We start from the raw sequence: 20,196 nt of genomic DNA, 5'->3' as shown, positions 1-20,196 counted from the left end.
CAAATTAGCGTGTAACAAGTTTGAAGTTGAATTAGATCTAGGTATCCCCATCTCTGCTGTCAAAACTGTATTGGTCCAAACATTCAGATCTGATAGGAAAGAACTTACTGACTCCCAACGACCTGAAAGTACTAGTATAAAAAGCTATGATTTGTTCAGATCTGAAACCTACATCTATGGACAGCACAAAACGTCCACTAGACTGTGCGACACAGTGGTTGCAAGGATCAGGTTGGGTTACCGTTACCTGTGGCAGGTGGCTGCAGGTGACGGGTCTCCCAATCCTGAGCACTCCAGTTGCAAACTCTGTGAGCAGGAACTACGGCATGATCTCCCGCACTACATCACTGAATGCCCAGTTATTAGACCTTTCAGACCAGTTGGCATGAGGTACCTGGAGCTTTGCAATTACTTTATTCACTCTCGTATTCTTGAAGATATCCTCACAGTATACCCAAAATTTGCCAGTGCAGGCTATTAAACACATGGCCCTGTATGACTAACCATCCTGCGAAATGGGGACTTGTATTACCACTGCTACCTTATTCAATCTTGTGTTGTTGATATCCTCAAAATGCATCCGGAGTCTGCCAGTGCAGACCGCTTATCACATGTCTCTGTATGACTAACCATCCTGTGTGATGGGGATTTTATTGCATCACCTAGTTAGCTTTTTTGACACACTGTACTCCACTTCATATAGTCTAGGGTAGCTGCACTAATGCAGATGTACCTCATAACTTAATAAAAAAAAAAAAAAAAAAAAAATTTCGTAACTTCATCATCATTTTGCACACATCACCGAATGGCCAGTTATTAGATCATTCAGACCCATTGGCATGAGGTACCTGGAGCTTTGCAATTACTTGATTCACTCGTGTTCATGGTGATATCCTCATATACAGCCAAAATTTGCCAGTGCAGACTACTGATCACATGCCTCTGTATGACTAACCATCCTGGTGATGGGGGATTGTAGTCATCACGTAGCTAGTATTTTTGACACGCGCTGTACTGTCTCATACAGTCTAGGGTAGCTGCACAAATGCAGATGTAGCTAAATGTATTAATACAAAAAAAAAATTGAAATTTCCTGCAGTGAAATAGGTCCAGATGACAACTATGACTAAATTATGATATGTAAACAAATGACATCTACAGTAACTGTCAGAATAAGCGAGTCTTGAATTAACAGTCAAACCATAAAGATAAAGTAACCGGGGTTAATATTTTGTCAAGTTGATTTATGATCAACAAAGCTTCGGTGTTACATAATTTGTCTACATTTCTCTGAATGTTATTATAAAGCGCTTGTTTTTGTACCTGTAATGTCTCCTTCGTCACACAGACCGTCATGACTGGCATTGTCAAGCAGGATGTATGGAGCACGCTGCCAGCGGTCTATAGTGACCTGTGGCACGCTGCCAGCGGTCTATAGTGACCTATGGCACGCTGCCAGCGGTGTATAGTGACCTATGGCACGCTGCCAGCGGTCTATAGTGACCTATGGCACGCTGCCAGCGGTGTATAGTGACCTGTGGCACGCTGCCAGCGGTCTATAGTGACCTGTGGCACGCTGCCAGCGGTCTATAGTGACCTATGGCACGCTGCCAGCGGTCTATAGTGACCTATGGCACGCTGCCAGCGGTCGGTAGTGACCTATGGCACGCTGCCAGCGGTCTATAGTGACCTGTGGCACGCTGCCAGCGGTCGGTAGTGACCTGTGGCACGCTGCCAGCGGTCTATAGTGACTTATGGCACGCTGCCAGCGGTCTATAGTGACCTATGGCACGCTGCCAGCGGTCTATAGTGACCTATGGCACGCTGCCAGCGGTCTATAGTGACCTATGGCACGCTGCCAGCGGTCTATAGTGACCTATGGCACGCTGCCAGCAGTCTATAGTGACCTGCATAGATGTGACGCCCACTATTGACGACTGGCTGGCTTCCAAGGCAAGCCGCTCCTCCCACCACCCACATAACACATTGATGTTAATTTGGGATTTCCGGATTGTTCATAAGAACCCGAGCAGTTAATAGTAGTTTCATATGCGGCCATTAAAAGTATCTCTCTTTAGAAATGCCAGGTTGTCCTCCGTCGCTGGTACTAGTTCACCTTTGTCCAAAGACCCGGCCAGTGCTCCCCTCACCCCCCCCCCATCCATCCATCCTGACAACAACGTATTATTAAAGTTGGGGAAAAAAAGGGTCCCCGCGCTCGATGATTTTTCATTACCTCGTCTCGACTTATTCTCTCTTTTCCCACTTTTTGCGTTGTCACATGAACCGGTTCTTGTCGTCTTACACCGTCGCCTGATGGTTTATTTAGTTTTTTGTGCTTACCAGTCTTGAATCTTTGGGAAGCGGCCGGCCGCCATCCCACATACCACGTGCCAAGTTTCCATGTCGAGCCGCGGTTTCCATGTCAGTGAATCCACTCCTGCTGGGGGTATGCTCCACCCTCGTCCTGGCACACAATCACCAGATTAATCATACTGTCACTAGCACACTGCGATCCAATATGTTGCCTCTTGTGAAGGCCTCGCAGGGCTTGTGGCTCGCCTGCCTTGTTCCTGTGTGTTCTCAGTGGGGGGGGGGGGGGGGGGTACCTTGTGGTTTGTACTGGGTTTTCTTTGTATAAACATTTGTACCCTGTATCCCCTGTACATTTGTTTTCTAGCGTCTTTGGGGCCTCATGGTAGATACTCTGCACCTGCTACAAGAGTCACTCTTTTCGTGTCTCAACCCGCCTCCCTGCTCGTTACTTTACCCTTCTCCCCCCCCCTGCTCGTTACTTCACCCTTCTCCCCCCCCCTGCTCGTTACTCCTCCCCCCCCTGCTCGTTACTTCACCCTTCTCCCCCCCCCCCCCCTGCTCGTTACTCCTCCCCCCCCTGCTCGTTACTTCACCCTTCTCCCCCCCCCCCTGCTCGTTACATCTTGTTCTTAACCTGGTATACATAAATTCCCGGATATTTTAAATTTTTTCAGTGGTTCATTTTGTTCTTGTGAGGGTGGTCGAACCTCGAAAATAAATATGTATTGGAATATATTGCATTTTCACTAATATATATTAAGTCGAACATGTGTTGTATATTACCTGTATTAGACGCGTAAGTTCACTCGAGCTTGAACGTGGTTTTTTTTCAGTGTGATGAAAAAGTGTTGTAAGAAGCTGGGAATGTTGTGACGGGAGAAGGGGAAGGGAATTGTCGGGAAAGTGCCAAGCCATGACGATTATATAGCACTGGGAAGGGATCAGGATAAGGATTTGGGATGGGACGGGGGGGGGGGAACGAATGTTGCCCAACACTTGGACGGTCGGGGATTGAACGCCGACCTGTATGAAGCGAGACCGTCGTTCTACCGTCCAGCCCAAGTGGTTGGACTGTGACAGGAGAAGCGGACCTGACGATTGTCTCTGCTCCTGACTAGTTTGAGAAACTATTAAACACAGTTTTACAGCTGTTCTTTCCTCAGTTAACTTCTTTAATCATGTTAATGGTAATAGGTATTCCAGAGGAGACGAATGGCTGTGTGTGTGTGTGTGTGTGTGTGTGTGTGTGTGTGTGTGTGTGTGTGTGTGTGTGTGTGTGTGTGTGTGTGTGTATTTACTATTTGTATCTGCAGAATCGAATTAGCTCTTGGACCCCGCGTTTCTAACCAATTGATTTTTCCTCTGTTATATATACTACATATATTTCTTTTACATACACATCCCCAGGAAGCAGCCCGTAGCAGCTGTCTAACACCCAGGTAAGGTGAACATGAGCACCAGGGTGAAAGAAAAGCTGCCCATTTGTTTCTGCCTCTGCCGAGGATCGAACCCGGCCCCTTGGACTACGACCCCAGAGCGTTGTCCACTCAGCCGGCAAAGACTGGTGGGTGTGCGCGCATGCGCACACACTTGTGCTTGTTTGCAATATATATGTGAAGAATGTGTCACATTTCACTCATTCATGGTTGATATTTTACGTCAAAGAAAATCTTAAAGAATATATAAAAAACATAGTTCTTCCGGTACGAGTGTATTGATGAGGATTTTTTTAGAAGAAAATCCTTGGTTACAGAGAGAGTGAGTTCCGGAGATCAGTGTCCCCGCGGCCCTGAGGCTGACAAAGCTTCCTGGTTGACCAAACTGTTAGACGCCGCTATATGCAGTCTGACAAGAGAAGCGGGGGTGATATTTGGAGTCGTTTACCATGGTCTTGTATGCTGGCCAAGCCCTTGGGTACACCAAGAAGCAGCACACTTGGAGATGGGGAGTAGAACTACTCCTGGAACCCCTCTTCAGGTAACTTCCAGAGTATTGATACGAGACGCGAGAACATACAATACGTTGAGACACTGCAGTAGAGAGACTGAACTAACCACTATCTGCTACGCGTTATTGCACATCAAGTACCACATCAAGTACATCCAGAATCCCATGAAGCAGGTACAGATTAATGTCAAAATCAACCCTGATTCACCGAGTGATCGGGAGACCTGAAGTACCCACATACGATACATTTGAGTCGAAAGCGTACAAGGGAATCTTCATGCTCGGTATAGGTGGTCTTCACAATTAGGCGCTGCATTTCACAAGCAAAAATAAGAAAACGCCTAATGCTAAAATCACTACACGTGATGTAGAGGGACCTTCATAACGCACCAGAGAATTTCACTAAAAGATACCTAATATATGCAAACCATCTATTTTACTTAAGGCGCGCACAGGAGAGGTGCATCCGGCATTGATACGCATATACTCAGGAAATAGCTTAAAGGTTACAGTATTTGAGGAAATGCCAGCATGTTAGACAAAGACCTGGCAGACTACATAATACAATGTTAAGTTACAAACTATATCAAACAAACCATGATGGCTGGCAGCCCAGAGGTAGTTGTAATGCACAGTCAACATAACCATATTGAAATCGAAATAGGAAATTTAAATTGTTAAATAACGGTGGCATGAGTATGACAGGGGTTCTGAACGCACGCAGGAATATTCCTGTAGGGAGGACACTAAATGACAATTGGGTCGGTTGGTGTGAGCATACGTTAGCCAGATGTTCTCAGACAATGGAAACTGTGGTGATACTTCGATTACATGCTCAAGATATCTTACTTATGCAATTCTTCCTTGCAACTATATTGTGTGGAATTTAAAATTGAAATATTTATTTGGTAACGTGCGTTAATAGTTTTTTCTGTTTTTTTTCAGGTAAGTGGAATGTGACGGTGGAACCCTGGATAGGTACAGTGTTGGAGAGGACAGGTGTGCTGGATCCCGTCGTCATGGTGATATGTACAGTGGTGGAGAGGATAGGTGTGCTTGGTCCCGTCGTCATGGTGACAGTAGGTACAGTGTTGGGGGGACAGGTGTGCTTGGTCCCGTCGTCGTGGTGATAGCAGGTACAGTGTTGGGGGGACAGGTGTGCTGGGTCCCGTCGTCGTGGTGATAGCAGGTACAGTGTTGGGGGGACAGGTGTGCTGGATCCCGTCGTCGTGGTGATAGTAGGTACAGTGTTGGGGAGGACATGTGTGCTGGATCCCGTCGTCGTGGTGCAACCCGTTCTCGCAAATTCGTAAAGTCAATATTGACTTATTAACTACGTGCATAGGTGATATACTAAACATAATAGATACCCTTAAAAAGATTCATAGAAAACACCGACCTTACCTAACCTTGTTAGTATCTTAAGATAAGCATCTTATTGCTTCGTAATTACAATTATTACTTAACTTGTACCTATTATAGGTTAGGTAATAATTGTAATTACGAAGCAATAAGATGTTTATCTTAACATACTAAGTAGGTTAGGTAAGGTCGGTGTTTTCTATGAATCTTTGTAAGGGTATCTATTATGTTAAGTATGTCACCTATGCACATATTTAATAAGTCAATATTGACTTATTAAATTTGCGAGAACGGGTTGCGTGGTGATAGTAGGTACAGTGTTGGAGAGGACAGGTGTGCTGGGTCCCGTCGTCGTGGTGATAGTAGGTACAGTGTTGGAGAGGACAGGTGTGCTGGGTCCCGTCGTACAGTGGAGGAGACCTGCAGATGGACTACGTCTGGTGTTCATCCAATATAGACTGTCTGGTGTTTTAAGTGTTCAGTGTGTAATACTTTGCATGTCTTAGCATTAAACTTAATGTTTAGATCGGCTTACAAATCAACGTCTCTTGTGATATAACTTTGGCATGGTGGTTATGGTATGGGTATGATATCAGGGTACAGCTGACAGAAGCGCTATCCTAGCCAATTGAGACGCCTCCATTTTCCCCAATTTTGTTTGTACATTCAAATTCTATACAAAGAAATAGTCATAAACTAAGTTCATAAATTTAAGAAGGGTAAATAATTGGAAATAATTGGAGATCATTCAAATAATTGGATATGTTGTCTTTAAGATCTCGTATATTTGTCTTTAAGATCTCGTATATTAAAGATGGCTGTGAAATGGAAAAGGAGAAAGCAAAGCTTTCAAACTCTTGAAACGTTTTACATAATAGTATTTTTATCTGAATATTTAAAGTTAAATTGAAGATAAAGAAGATAGTTGGGACGCTCGAAGGGTGACAAACGCAAGGAGCTTCTGCTCCAATGTCTCTTAAACTGATATTGTTGTGAATCTGGCGACTTTAGAAGGTTTTATCGAACGAGTTATCTTGAGATGATTTCGGGGCTTTAGTGTCCCCGCGGCCCGGTTCTCGACCAGGCCTCCACCCCCAGGAAGCAGCCCGTGACAGCTGACTAACACCCAGGTACCTATTTTACTGCTAGGTAACAGGGGCATAGGTTGAAAGAAACTCTGCCCATTGTTTCTCGCCGGCGCCCGGGATCGAACCCGGGACCACAGGATCACAAGTCCAGCGTGCTGTCTGCTCGGCCGACAGGCTCCAGAATTAAATATATATTAAATCGCCATGGAACATGTTGGTTCAGATTGTTGAAATGACACAATACTGCACCGTGACATAATATCCTGCTTAATGTGCTAATGAGCATTGCATGAATTATTTCCCTCGCTATTAGTCATTAATATAAAAAATTGTGCTCATTAGCTGCCCTCGTTTAGACGAGGGATTAGTTGATTCATTGTTATTGGCAGAGTTGGTCGGGATTTTGGTATTTTGTGTAAATGTGAATGGACATAAAAGTTTTAATTTCGTGTTCTTTACATACGTACACTATATTAATGCCTCTTCACTTCACCATTTTCCTCCAACTTTTGAGCTACTTTAAGGTGTTCCAGAGGATCAATGTCCCCGCGGCCCGGTCTTCGGCGAGGCCTACTGGTTGACATTCTGGCCAACCACTGCACGTGTCTGACGTAGCAATCACAGCCTTGGTTGATCAAGTACCCGTTTGCAGGTGCTAATGACGTTACCTCTTAAATGACGAAAGACGTAACCTTTATAGGTTGAAGGATGTTGGGAAGCATTTGGCTTTAATGTTTGTAGAATTGTCTTGAGGAATACCCAGTTACGGTAAGACCAGCCTGGCCCCAGGCCGGGGTTGGGTGGAACAGCTCCCAGAGTTCCCCTGCAGGCATACTCAGCATATGCTGCATTGCATATACTGTATTTCATATACTGCATTGATAATGACTAAACAGACGAATCATGTTATATGGAGGGGGGGGGGGACAAATTTAGAGCAGCAAATGTCAGTGACTATGTACTGTATTCGTAAAGCTTTAAATACGAGGTAATACAGAGCAGTGTTATAATTTTCAAAATCTAGCCTCGCACAACCTACGATCTTCATAAAAAAAGCCATTATTTTAATTAGGCTACGGCCGGGGTTGAATTATTTTCAGTAGCATATTGTAACAATACATGTACCAGTTATACGCATGTGTGGCGGACTCTCTCAACATCAGAGGCCCGAGACTGTTCAACTCGCTTCCACTACACGTAAGGGGCATAACTGGCCGACCCCTCAGTGTTCAAGAGAGAATTCGACTAGTACCTCCAAAGGATACCTGGTCAACTAGGCTGTGATTCATACGTCAGGCTGCGAGCAGCCGCGTCCAACAGCCTAGTTGACCAGTCCAGCAACCAGGAGGCCTGGTCCAGAACCGGGCCGCGGGGACGTTGAGCCCTGAAATAATGGCAAGGTGAAGATTGTTACTACTGGTGAGAATGGGCTGAATGCTCTCAAACTCTGTGATATGAACGGTGTGCAGGTGACAGCCTGCAGCAGCAGCAGCAATGCTCTATGATGAAGCGAGGTATACTTATTAGGGTGTAAACCCCGACATAAACCTGCAGGTAAACTAGGGCTAATGAGGTCCAGCCGGGGCGCACCGGGTCGGCTGATGACTGCCAGTAATGACCCAACTGGCACACACTCGCTCATTACTGGTATTATCCATTCCATCCGGTGATCAGCGGCTCGCTCACTCTACTCCCTCCGGGGACTGCTAATGACCGCTCTCCCCCGCCCCCTCTCTCCTCTCCCCCGCCCCCTCTCTCCTCTCCCCCGCCCCTCTCTCCTCTCCCCCGCCCCCTCTCTCCTCTCCCCCGCCCCCTCTCTCCTCTCCCCCGCCCCCTCTCTCCTCTCCCCCGCCCCCCTCTCTCCTCTCCCCCGCCCCCCTCTCTCCTCTCTCCCCGCCCCCTCTCTCCTCTCTCCCCGCCCCCTCTCTCCTCTCCCCCCGCCCCCTCTCTCCTTCCACCTCTGCTCCCCTGCACACACTCCCACAGTCTCCCCCACGTTCCTCCTCTCCATAGTGAAGTGAAAATGAACTTTGAAAATCGTTATTCATAAATGTATAAGTGTTTACATTCATATAAATTCATAAATTGGTTGCGCATTTATAATTGTATTTGAAATTTGTATAAACGAAGTTATTATTAATTTGAAATTTAAAAATGTAATATTAATAGCCTAACACAGATTATAATTATATAGTATATTCTGTATAGTAAAAATGGCAAGGCCGTTTGACATGCTAAGTAGAAATAAATTGCGAACCATTTATTTTTATAGGTATATTTATATCTTTATGCACTTTGTAGTAGCTCTCTGAAAATGTTTCATCTGATAGATACTCCTCTTAATAAGCTTAAGAGCACTCGCTCCCACAGCTCATGGTAAGCCTCACCTTGCCAGCTTTCCCTGGAACACGATCTGTCAATCATTGGACAACCAGATCCCCAATTACTGCTAACTGTGTGTGTGGGTGAACACTCGAGGAGCCATGATCAATCTCTGTTATTTTGTCATCTTCCTAGACCCAGAGTGATCACGTACGAGAGGACACTACAGAAATTAAGCCTCACATCACTGGAAGGCAAAATATTTAGGGGAGACATGATTGCAACATTAAAAATTGTCAGGGGTAATTGAGAAGGACATTATTAGGAATGGCTGATACACAAACAAGTGGCACAGATGGTAACAAGGGCCAATGAGCCACGGACAGTACCTAGAATTTTGTTGGTGTCAGTAGTGAACACCTGGTTGATGGGGTTCAGGGAGTAGTTCTACTCCCCAAGCCTGACTTGTGAGAGCTTGGTCCAACAGGCTGTTGCTTGCAGCGGCCCGCAGGCTTACACGTAGGCCTGTAGCGAACACGTGACGTTCACTCTGAAAGTGGTGGAGTCACACTACACACACACCTTTAAATGTTGATATGACAATCCCAGTACGGTTTGGATCCTGTAAACCCGTTGGTTGAAGGCTGATAGGTGGGACCAAAGAGCTGAAGCTTAATCAAGCACAATTAGGTGACTGCTGCTGCTACCACCACCCCCACCTCCCCCCCTCCCCCCCCCTCCCGTTTATCACCTGACTCGCGTCTGCTCAACTCTACTAATTATGCTTGAAGAGGTTGACCTTCTCGGCTCTTTGGTCTCACCTCTCAACCTCAAGTTTAAATAGGAATTCCTAGACGGGTTGTAACACTGTACTTAGTTCTCTGCCGGGAGGTGTTTAACTCTTGTAAAGCACCCGTGGTTTAAATAAAGGTGGTGCTGTGCGGACTTAAGTCTCGGGCAGATACTGTGGCAACCTCGCCCTTTCTAGTTGTCTACACTGCTTCTCTGGTCTACGTGTGCTAATCATTTCCGTTACATTCATCCTTATCATCCCTCCGTGTCTGACTTTCAGCCATATTGCTTCTCATGTCTTAAAAACGGAAAGAAAGTCGCAGAAAATCTCTTCTTTAGATGTCCGTCTCGGAAAACCTTATTGTTAAAACCTTTTGCATTGTGGGTCTTCTTTCTCTCATTTATGTCAGGTTCCTGGAAGATATCTTCCTTGGTCTTCTTTCTCTGAGAGAGAACTCTATTAACATCAGAGGCCCGAGACTGTTCAACACGCTTCCACTACACATAAGGGACATAACTGGCCCTGGATAACATAACTGGACACAAAGGAAACAAACATAGGAATGTGCCTAAATGCCAACAGCGACTGCCCTGACAGGTACAAGAGGAGTGTTGTTAACGCATACGTCGACCGTGCTCTCAGCCACAGCTCAGAATGGAAGCAAGTCGACGAAGAACTCTGTAGGGTAAGGCAGGTCCTAGTCAATAACGGCTTCTCCAATGGTTTCATCGAAGACATCATAAGAAGGAAAGTGAAAAGCCATGCAACCTCCGAAGAGACAACTAACACAACACCTATACCCCCTATTAGACTATTTTACAGGAACTTCTTTTCCACAGCTCATAAAACAGAGGAAAGGGTCCTGAAAGATATTGTTAATAGAAACGTTATCCCTACAGACAAAAATCAGAGGATACAACTGACGATTTACTATAAAACCAGAAAAACGGCCAGCCTACTCATGAGAAACTCTCCAGACACAAAACAGAACGCTTTAAAAGAGACTAACGTCGTCTATGCCTTCAAATGCCCACTTGGGGACTGTAAGCTCCAAAAAACCCAGTATATAGGCAAGACAACAACATCTCTTTCTAGGCGTTTAACGATGCATAAACAACAGGGCTCTATTAAGGAACATATAATCTCTTCCCATAACCAAACCATCGCCAGAGAAATCCTAGTAAACAACACAGAAATCATCGATAGATACAGCGATAGCAGGCGGCTTGACGTTTGCGAGGCACTACACATCAAGAAGTCAACACCAGCAATCAACAGCCAATTATTGCACAACTATATTCTACCCACCTCAAGACTCCGCTCCAATATAGAAGCATCAAGAAATATGGACCAATAGGCTTTCTACAAACACTTCTATTCAATACCCATTGTTTCTGTTCTGTCTTGTGTTGATACTTTTAATACCCTATTAATATCCCCTAGTGTTCTGTCTTGTGTTAATGCCACATCACCCTTCCCACCTCACTCAAATGTAATGCCACATCACCCTTCCCACCTCACTCAAATGTAGATATAAAATCAGGGAAACGCAAGTTCTAATCAGTTGTGTATTTGTGAAGTCTTTGAAAATGTAATAAGTTTTACGAAACGCGCCCGTGTCGCGTCAGACTAGAAATAAAAATGAATTTTGGAGAAGTGATTTTTGATTTACCTCCAACAGTGAAGCGTAATGTACGAAAGATTGAGAAAATTCGTGTTAGAATTATTAATCTTACTTTTTCGGTCATATTTAATAATATATGTCTACAGGAAAGACTGCTACCAAAATATACTAATATATATTGTGACGGTAACGCGTTGGTGTTCGGCTGTTTAAGGCTAGGGGTATGGCCTCGTCACATAGTTATAAAAAAAAATAGAAAAAACTGGAACTTCGTCTGTGGTAAGGTAAGGAGAAGACACACAAACACAAGTAAACTTTAACAATGAAATTTTAATTACGTTAATTAAATCAAAACATGAATAAAATGCACAAACAAATTCTTATAATAAAATCAATCAAAATAATAAGAATAATTAGATGACACAATGAAAAGTTACGTTAAGGCAAAATAACAAGAAGTGCAATACAAAAGTAAATGGGAGGTGTTGGAATATTGGCTTTAAGCCACCACTTCTCTCAGTACACGCTAGCGTCTAGCCGGGAGGAGTGGTGACAACGAGAGCACTGAACATTCTGAGGTAGGAGGTTGGGGCGACCCCAGACATCAAGTAGTATGGGGGGGCGAGTGCAGGTGCAGCCAGACCGGCGACCAATCAGCGGAGCCGGTAGCGATCAACATGTAGTTTGGTGGTTTGAGTCCGAACAGGTGGCTGGCTGCATCTGTTTTGCTCACCCTGGCAAGCCTTGCTGGTGTTGTTGTTGTTGTTGGACATGTCTTCCATAGTCGTTTTATATAATTTCAACGACGTGTTTGTGGAGGGAAGAGCAGGCTCAATCTCTTGAAGGAGATTATTGTCACAATATATATATATATATATATATATATATATATATATGTCGTACCTAGTAGCCAGAACTCACTTTTTGGCCTACTATTCAAGGCCCGATTTGCCTAATAAGCCAAGTTTTCCTGAATTAATATATTTTTTCTAATTTTTTTCTTATGAAATGATAAAGCTACCCATTTCATTATGTATGAGGTCAATTTTTTTTATTGTAGTTAAAATTAACGTAGATATATGACCGAACCTAACCAACCCTACCTAACCTAACCTAACCTATCTTCATAGGTTAGGTTGGGTTAGGTTGCCGAAAAAGGTAGGTTAGGTTAGGTTAGGTAGGTTAGGTAGTCTAAAAAACATTAATTCATGAAAACTTGGCTTATTAGGCAAATCGGGCCTTGCATAGTAGGCTGAGAAGTGCGTTCTGGCTATTAGGTACGACATATATATATATATATATATATATATATATATATATGTCGTACCTAGTAGCCAGAACTCACTTCTCAGCCTACTATTCAAGGCCCGATTTGCCTAATAAGCCAAGTTTTCCTGAATTAATATATTTACTATAATTTTTTTCTTATGAAATGATAAAGCAACCCTTTTCTCTATGTATGAGGTCAATTTTTTTTTATTGGAGTTAAAATTAACGTAGATATATGACCGAACCTAACCAACCCTACCTAACCTAACCTATATTTATAGGTAAGGTTAGGTTAGGTAGCCAAAAAAAGCTAGGTTAGGTTAGGTTAGGTAGGTTAGGTAGACGAAAAAACATTAATTCATGAAAACTTGGCTTATTAGGCAAATCGGGCCTTGAATAGTAGGCTGAGAAGTGCGTTCTGGCTATTAGGTACGACATATATATATATATATATATATATATATATATATATATATATATATATATATATATATATATATATTTCAAAGAAAAGACCAATGCGGTTACTGATTAAGTCGCCAATAATATCAAGGCTGGATAACTGTTGCTTGCAGAACGTGCATAGAACTTCCATTTAATGAATCCATTCCAGAAAGTTTTTAATTTATCGAGATTTATTAACAATTCGTGTGTGCGCCTTGGAGCTCAGGTGAAAGTAGGGGGGAGGGGATATAATCTACACTTGGAGAATATTGGAGGGGCTGATGCCATATCGACACACTTTAGATAATCTCTTAAAGAGATCAAGAGCACGCTAAAATGTGTAGACCAATCCTGGTAAAAATTAAGGATGCAAAAAGTACTCGTCTAAGCTACACTTCGTTAATCATTGAGGGCCCGAAAATTGTTTACACCTTCCTGGTTGATCAGACCCCCACCAAGGCCTGGTCAGAGACCGGGCCGCGGGGACGTTGATCCTCGGAAGAACTGCAAGTTAACAAGAGGGTTCTTATATTTAATATGGCGTCCAGTTGGGTGGCCTATACCGCAAGTGCGTCTTTAAACGCGTGTTTACAGGTTGTGTGCAGCGTGTTCACGGCTTGACAAACGTGAGGTCTCGTTATGTCTTTTGTGCCACATTGCACTCACGCACAATATTGAAGTTTATGCAGGAATCCTCTTGTTTTAGGGGCAAGTGTGTTGGCAACATGTTCGGTACAGTATTATGTAGGTTAACATGCGTCTCGTGTGTACGCATCTAATTGTACTCGCCTAATTGTGCTTGCGGGGGTTGAGCTTTGTCTCTTTGGTCCCGCCTCTTTGTGGCCACTATACTAGGCTAGTACTAGTGAGGCACCAGGGGGGGGGGGGGTTGATCCCTGGTTGATGGGGTTCTGGGAGTTCTTCTACTCCCCAAGCCCGGCCCGAGGCCAGGGTTGACTTGTGAGGGTTTGGTCCACTAGGCTGTTGCTTGGAGCATCACTTGGTGGTGGTTCTCTTCGTTCCCCCACTACGTCAAAAATCCAACCTCCTAACCAGAGATGTATGTTTCCATGCATCCCATCAGACCTATCGAGTCTGTTGTATAAAAAAACAGTTAGTACTTCAGGTGTATTACTTTTCATACTAGGATGTATTTGCGACGTTGATTACCGTAACAAACAAAACGCCATCTATTAATTGGGGGGGACGAGTTGGTGTGACAGCAGCTGATGCCTCGTTGTCAACGCTCCGGCAGCTTTTGTTATTATATTCATTGTTGTTTATTGATATATATCCTTTGATATGACATTGTTTGCATGCTGCTAGATTTTGTCATCATTATTTTCATTTGTGCATCTTGTTTAATTTTAAGAGCGTATGTAACGACTGCGAGTAGAGTTGCTGAGGTGTTGATGAGTTAGGAGTAGGCCAACATTACTGGTACAAGCGTTATCTTGCGCATATAATTAATATATATATATATATATATATATATATATATATATATATATATATATATATATATATATATATATATATATATATATATATATATATGTCGTACCTAGTAGCCAGAACTCACTTCTCAGCCTACTATTCAAGGCCCGATTTGCCTAATAAGCCAAGTTTTCGTGAATTAATATATTTACTATAATTTTTTTCTTATGAAATGATAAAGCTACCCTTTTCACTATGTATGAGGTCAATTTTTTTTTATTGGAGTTAAAATTAACGTAGATATATGACCGAACCTAACCAACCCTACCTAACCTAACCTAACCTATATATATAGGTAAGGTTAGGTTAGGTAGCCAAAAAAAGCTAGGTTAGGTGGGTTAGGTAGACGAAAAAACATTAATTCATGAAAACTTGGCTTATTAGGCAAATCGGGCCTTGCATAGTAGGCTGAGAAGTGAGTTCTGGCTACTAGGTACGACATATATATATATATATATAATATAATATAATATATATATATATATATATATATATATATATATATATATATATATATATATATATATATATATATATATTTATTTTAATGTTATACGTAATTGTTTCATTAAGTGTTTAAGAAACGTGCAGCGTGGTCACGGGGGGGGGGGGGGGGAGATCACCAGAAAGGACTCAAATGGAGTCAGGTAGGAGGAGTCCTAGGTAGGATTACCTTAAAGTGGTCTCGAGGATCAGTGTTCCTTTGGCTGGGTTTTTAGCCCGGTGGATCAAGTAACATTTAGAGTTTATGATTTTGAGTTTATTTTTATTTTGAACATCGTGAGAGGGTTGGATATTTATTCCTTTTATAGGGAGTGTGTTGAGAAGTCTTGGGGCTCTTACGATACTAGAGTAGAGGTGCAGTGGGTCTCGGCGTACCCATTGTACCTCTTAACTTTTCAACCAACCTATTTTTCAATTCCTGCGAGAAGTCTTGGGGCTCTTGCGATACTAGAGTAGAGGTGCAGTGGGTCTCGGCGTACCCATTGTACCTCTTAACTTTTCAACCAACCTATTTTTCAATTCCTGCCGTGCTTTCTGGTCTCTTGAGGAGATATTTCAGTGTGTTAAATTTGCGTTTTGCTCGTCTTCCATGACATTGAAGACCATGTAACAGTGGTCTAGCAATAATGAGACAGTGGCCTCAACCCATGTAGGCCACGGGGGGTATGTTGATGTGATAGATAAAACTGTGAAACGAGGAATTGTTTTGGAGGATTGGGTTAAAGGATAACAGTAGGATAGGACTAATCCAATTATGTCCTCAATCTGCACAATACAATTTGTGAATGATAAGAGAGCAAGTGTAGACTAATGTGTGAAGAGTAGATGTGCGGTAAAGCATCTTAACCTTTGGTATGGACATAGTGGCGCACGACAGTGCAACGTTATCTTGAGGTTATCTTGAGATGATTTTGGGGCTTAGTGTCCCCGCGGCCCGGTCCTCGACCAGGTCTCCACCCCCAGGAAGCAGCCCGTATCAGCTGTCTAACTTCCAGGTACCTATTTACTGCTAGGTAACAGGGCCATCAGGGTGAAAGAAACATTTTGCCCATTTGTCTTCGTCTCCACCGGGGATCGAACTCGGAACCTCAGGACTACGAATCCGAAGCGCTGTCCACCCAGGTGTCAGGCTCCCCTAGACGTTCTAGACAACATAAATATTACCAGAAAAGTTAAAACTTCTTAAATGATAGACAGGTTGGTACGGTGAGTGCTGGAGCAGTCAGGTTGTGATTGATATGTGGGCCTGCGGGCCGCTGCCAGCAACAGCTTTAAAATTAAGTTAATGTTAAAAAAAAAAAAACTGGTCCCCAACCGGTTTACGGGAATAGAACAACTCTCGAAACCGGTCACAGGAAAATACGCACTGATTTGGGGCGGGGGGGGGGGGAACTGTGAAGGGATTCTAGAAGAGGATTTAAATATTTAGAAAAAAGTGTAAGACATGTGCCGTTTAGAAGGAGAGGAGAAAAAAGTGATGTGGAAGAGGTGATAAGAGCCAGGCGGACCCAAGCATTGTGAAGGAAGGAATAGGGTCAACAGGGAGGGAGAGAGCATGACATTATCTAATATTCCAGAACACCGTGTAGCTGAGAGTGCCTGGTGGAGGACCACTGGTGGAGGACCACTGGTGGAGGACCACTGGTGGAGGACCACTGGTGGAGGATCACTGGTGGAGGACCACTGGTGGAGGACCACTGGTGGAGGACCACTGGTGGAGGACCACTGGTGGAGGACCACTCCACGCGTGCTCGGGGAGCAGATAAACGTATCCGTTATTAAAGAATGACCCGCGGCCGGTGTTTCTTATATTAGAGAGAAGATACGATTTTTGAGTCAGAGTACAAAGCGTATAAATTTAATAAATTTAAAATTAAATTTATACTTAATGTAAAGAATATATAGTATTTTTATATAGTTTCAGAATTGGACAATGTAGATTCTTATATTTTTTTTTTTTAATATTCTAAGCTATACACATTTGTTGAGACCATACACAGTATTATGTGGTTGTTGGACATCCAGTGTGACATGTCGTCGTGGTATATCCAGGGTAAATAGTTTTGTCGTGCTTAAAGTATGTTTAAGGACTAGGCCTGAAAATTATAAAAAGTGCATAGGCCTAAGGCCACTACAAGAGCGTGGCACCCAACTGTTGGTGAGTGTGACCCGGAGTGCCAGGGCCAGTGGCACACATTGTGTGTTATACAGTTATACATTAGCGAGAAAGTGGTCGTCCACAAGGTAAATGGTCTCGAGCTGCTCGTTTCTCTGGGCATTATCTTGTTTAATGAGAAACTAATTTTAGATAAAATGTCTACAACCTTCCTATGTTGCTTGAATTGCCTCGTTAATTTGCACCTTTTCCGTGCATCTTAATTTGCTGAAAGGCTCTTAACTGTGGTATACTATCTACTTAAATTGAGCCACTCTTAATTCCTGCATTGTGCCTTATTATAATTTCTTAGTGTAATACCATCTGTATATTCCAGTGTCACGGTTCCTGCCGCCTGGTCTCTTGTGAAACCACGATGTGTCGAGCTCCAATCTTCCATATAATCCTAACTCTAATCTCCCGATGATGGCTCGCTTCCCAACGTGTTTCCGGTATACAACACAAGGGTTTCCTGTTTGGCAGACCTGGGTGCAGACAGTACTCAGCCCTAGTGGTATTGTTTACATATTGGGTCAGGCAGCAGTCTTCCACAACCTTTAAAAATTTCTCTGCTGTTGGCTGTCTTGTTTCAGAGTTGCAATTAATTCCTCCATAGTTAAAGACCTCTGGAAGCAGGCGATGAGTCACAATAACGTGGCTGAAGTATGTTGACCAGACCACACACTAGAAGTTGAAGGGACGACGACGTTTCGGTCCGTCCTGGACCATTCTCAAGTCGATTCGACTTGAGAATGGTCCAGGACGGACCGACACGTCGTCGTCCCTTCAACTTCTTGTGTGTGGTCTGGTCAACCTCTGGAAGATTAGAAATTGTCCCCCAGATAAATCTGCGTATAACCTTAAGCTCGGGAGGTATATATTTTACTCCGAGTAGCTGTCGAGGCCCTCGGCCACTTCTACCCAAATAGTTAACGTATAGCCCTTGGTCCTTATCTCCTGCTTAGTGCTGTATGTCAGGTTCTCCCTCGCCTTCTTCCACCCACTGTTTTGTTTTCCCCAGTAGGAGCAGTCCCTCGTGATAGTGCTCAGTAGCCCGCTGCACTCACTGTATGTCGGAGAACTGCTGATCTTTAATAAAGTCCTGGAGGACAGAAATGTTATATATATTTATATCTTATAACTAGATCATTTACTCCAAGGAGTGTCGGACCAACCGGGTTGTGTTGGATATGTGGGCCTGCGGGCCGCTCCAAGCAACAGCCTAGTGGACCAAACTCTCACAAGTCGAGCCTGGGCACGGGCCGGGCTTGGGGAGTAGAACAACTCCCAGAACCCCATCAACCAGGTATCCTTGACGTCACTTGGTCTAAAAACTCTCCTCCTACGTTGAGGTGGGGTAGTGTGTTGTGGCGGTGTGTTATGCAAGGTCATTGGGTAGTGTTTGGTAGCGTGGTGGTAGAGACGTTGTGAATGAATGTGGCGGTGGCGGCCCTGTGAGAGGCGCGTGCGGACTACACGCTCACTGTTCTTTCACACTCCCGGTTTGAATGAATTTTGGGATGTGGGCGTCGGGCTGTCTATTGATCCAGCAGCCGCTGGTGGCCGCGCGCCAAGTTGCCTCTGGCAGACCCTCACTTGGCCGCCGCTCCTGCCTCATCCTAGTGCTCTTGCTGTGTGCTTGCTGCTCATACAACTGCTAGTCTTACTCTCACTCTCAATGCTAATGTTACTTCACCTGCATTCTCCTCCTGCAACTGTCGCTCTTCGTTCCTTCCTGATGTGGCCCCTGTTGCTGATCACTGTTGTCTCTGATGCTGTTGCTTCAGTGTTGGCTGTTTCCCTGCAGCGTTTTCTGCTTTTGGTGGTAGCATGATATTGGCCACTTTGTTGTGTTTTACCGCACTTGCTGGGGAAAATATACGGGCATGTTGTGGCAGCACACATTGTAGAAATGGTGTTGCTGGATCTTCCACTTCTGCTGCTGCAAATTTTTTTATTATTTTTTTTATTGTAGCGGCTGGTGTTAGGGATTTTTTTTTTTTTGTCCTGCTGGTAGTCGATCCAGCGTAGTATCATTGCGAAGCACTCTTAAGCTGGACGACCCGGGGAGTTGTTTGTGGAGAAGGCGTAAGGGCGTGTTGTATATGGTGGTAATTTGGCGTCTGCAACCTGTGGTGAGCGAGGCTGCCAGCTCCACCCTGACGAGGCTCAGCCGGCCATTGGCGTCAGGTACTACTCCAGGGGTTTGGGGAAGGGGGCGGCAACTATGAGGAGTAAGCGCCAAGCCATTACGACTGTATAACACTTGCCTGTCCATGGAGGACAGGAGAAAATGTATATGTTCTGGTTAGCATTGTAAATGTGTGGCCACGTCTGTGGTAGAAAATAATAATAATAAAAACTTGGAAGGAATCAGGATAAGGATTTGGGATGGGGAGGGGGGAAGGAATGGTACCCAACCACTTGGACGGTCGGGGATTGAACGCCGACCTGCATGGAGCGAGACCGTTGCTCTACCGTCCAAGCCAAGTGTCACAGGGGAGTCACAGGTTATCTTGAACATGGACAAGAAAATAACAAAGGAAGTTTACGTTAAGTGTGTTACCTATGTGAGTCATCTATTCATGCGTGACAGCTGAGTGGACAGCGCTTGGGATTCGTAGTCCTGAGGTTCCGAGTTCGATCCCCCGGTGGAAGTGGAAGCACATAGGGAGATTTTCGTTCACCCGGATGCTCCTGTTCACCTAGCAGCAAATAGATACCTGGGAGTCAGACAGCTACTACGGGCTGCTGCTTGGGAGGTGTGTAACAAAAAGGAGGCCTGGTTGATGACCGGGCCGCGGGGACGGTAAGCCCCGAAATCATCTCAAGATAACCTCAAGAAGATATGCAGGCGATGAGTCACAATAACGTG

Source organism: Procambarus clarkii, chromosome 81 (genome assembly GCF_040958095.1).
Source record: "Procambarus clarkii isolate CNS0578487 chromosome 81, FALCON_Pclarkii_2.0, whole genome shotgun sequence".
In the NCBI taxonomy this organism is placed as follows: Eukaryota; Metazoa; Arthropoda; class Malacostraca; order Decapoda; family Cambaridae; genus Procambarus; species Procambarus clarkii.
This window is presented reverse-complemented; position numbering follows the sequence as displayed.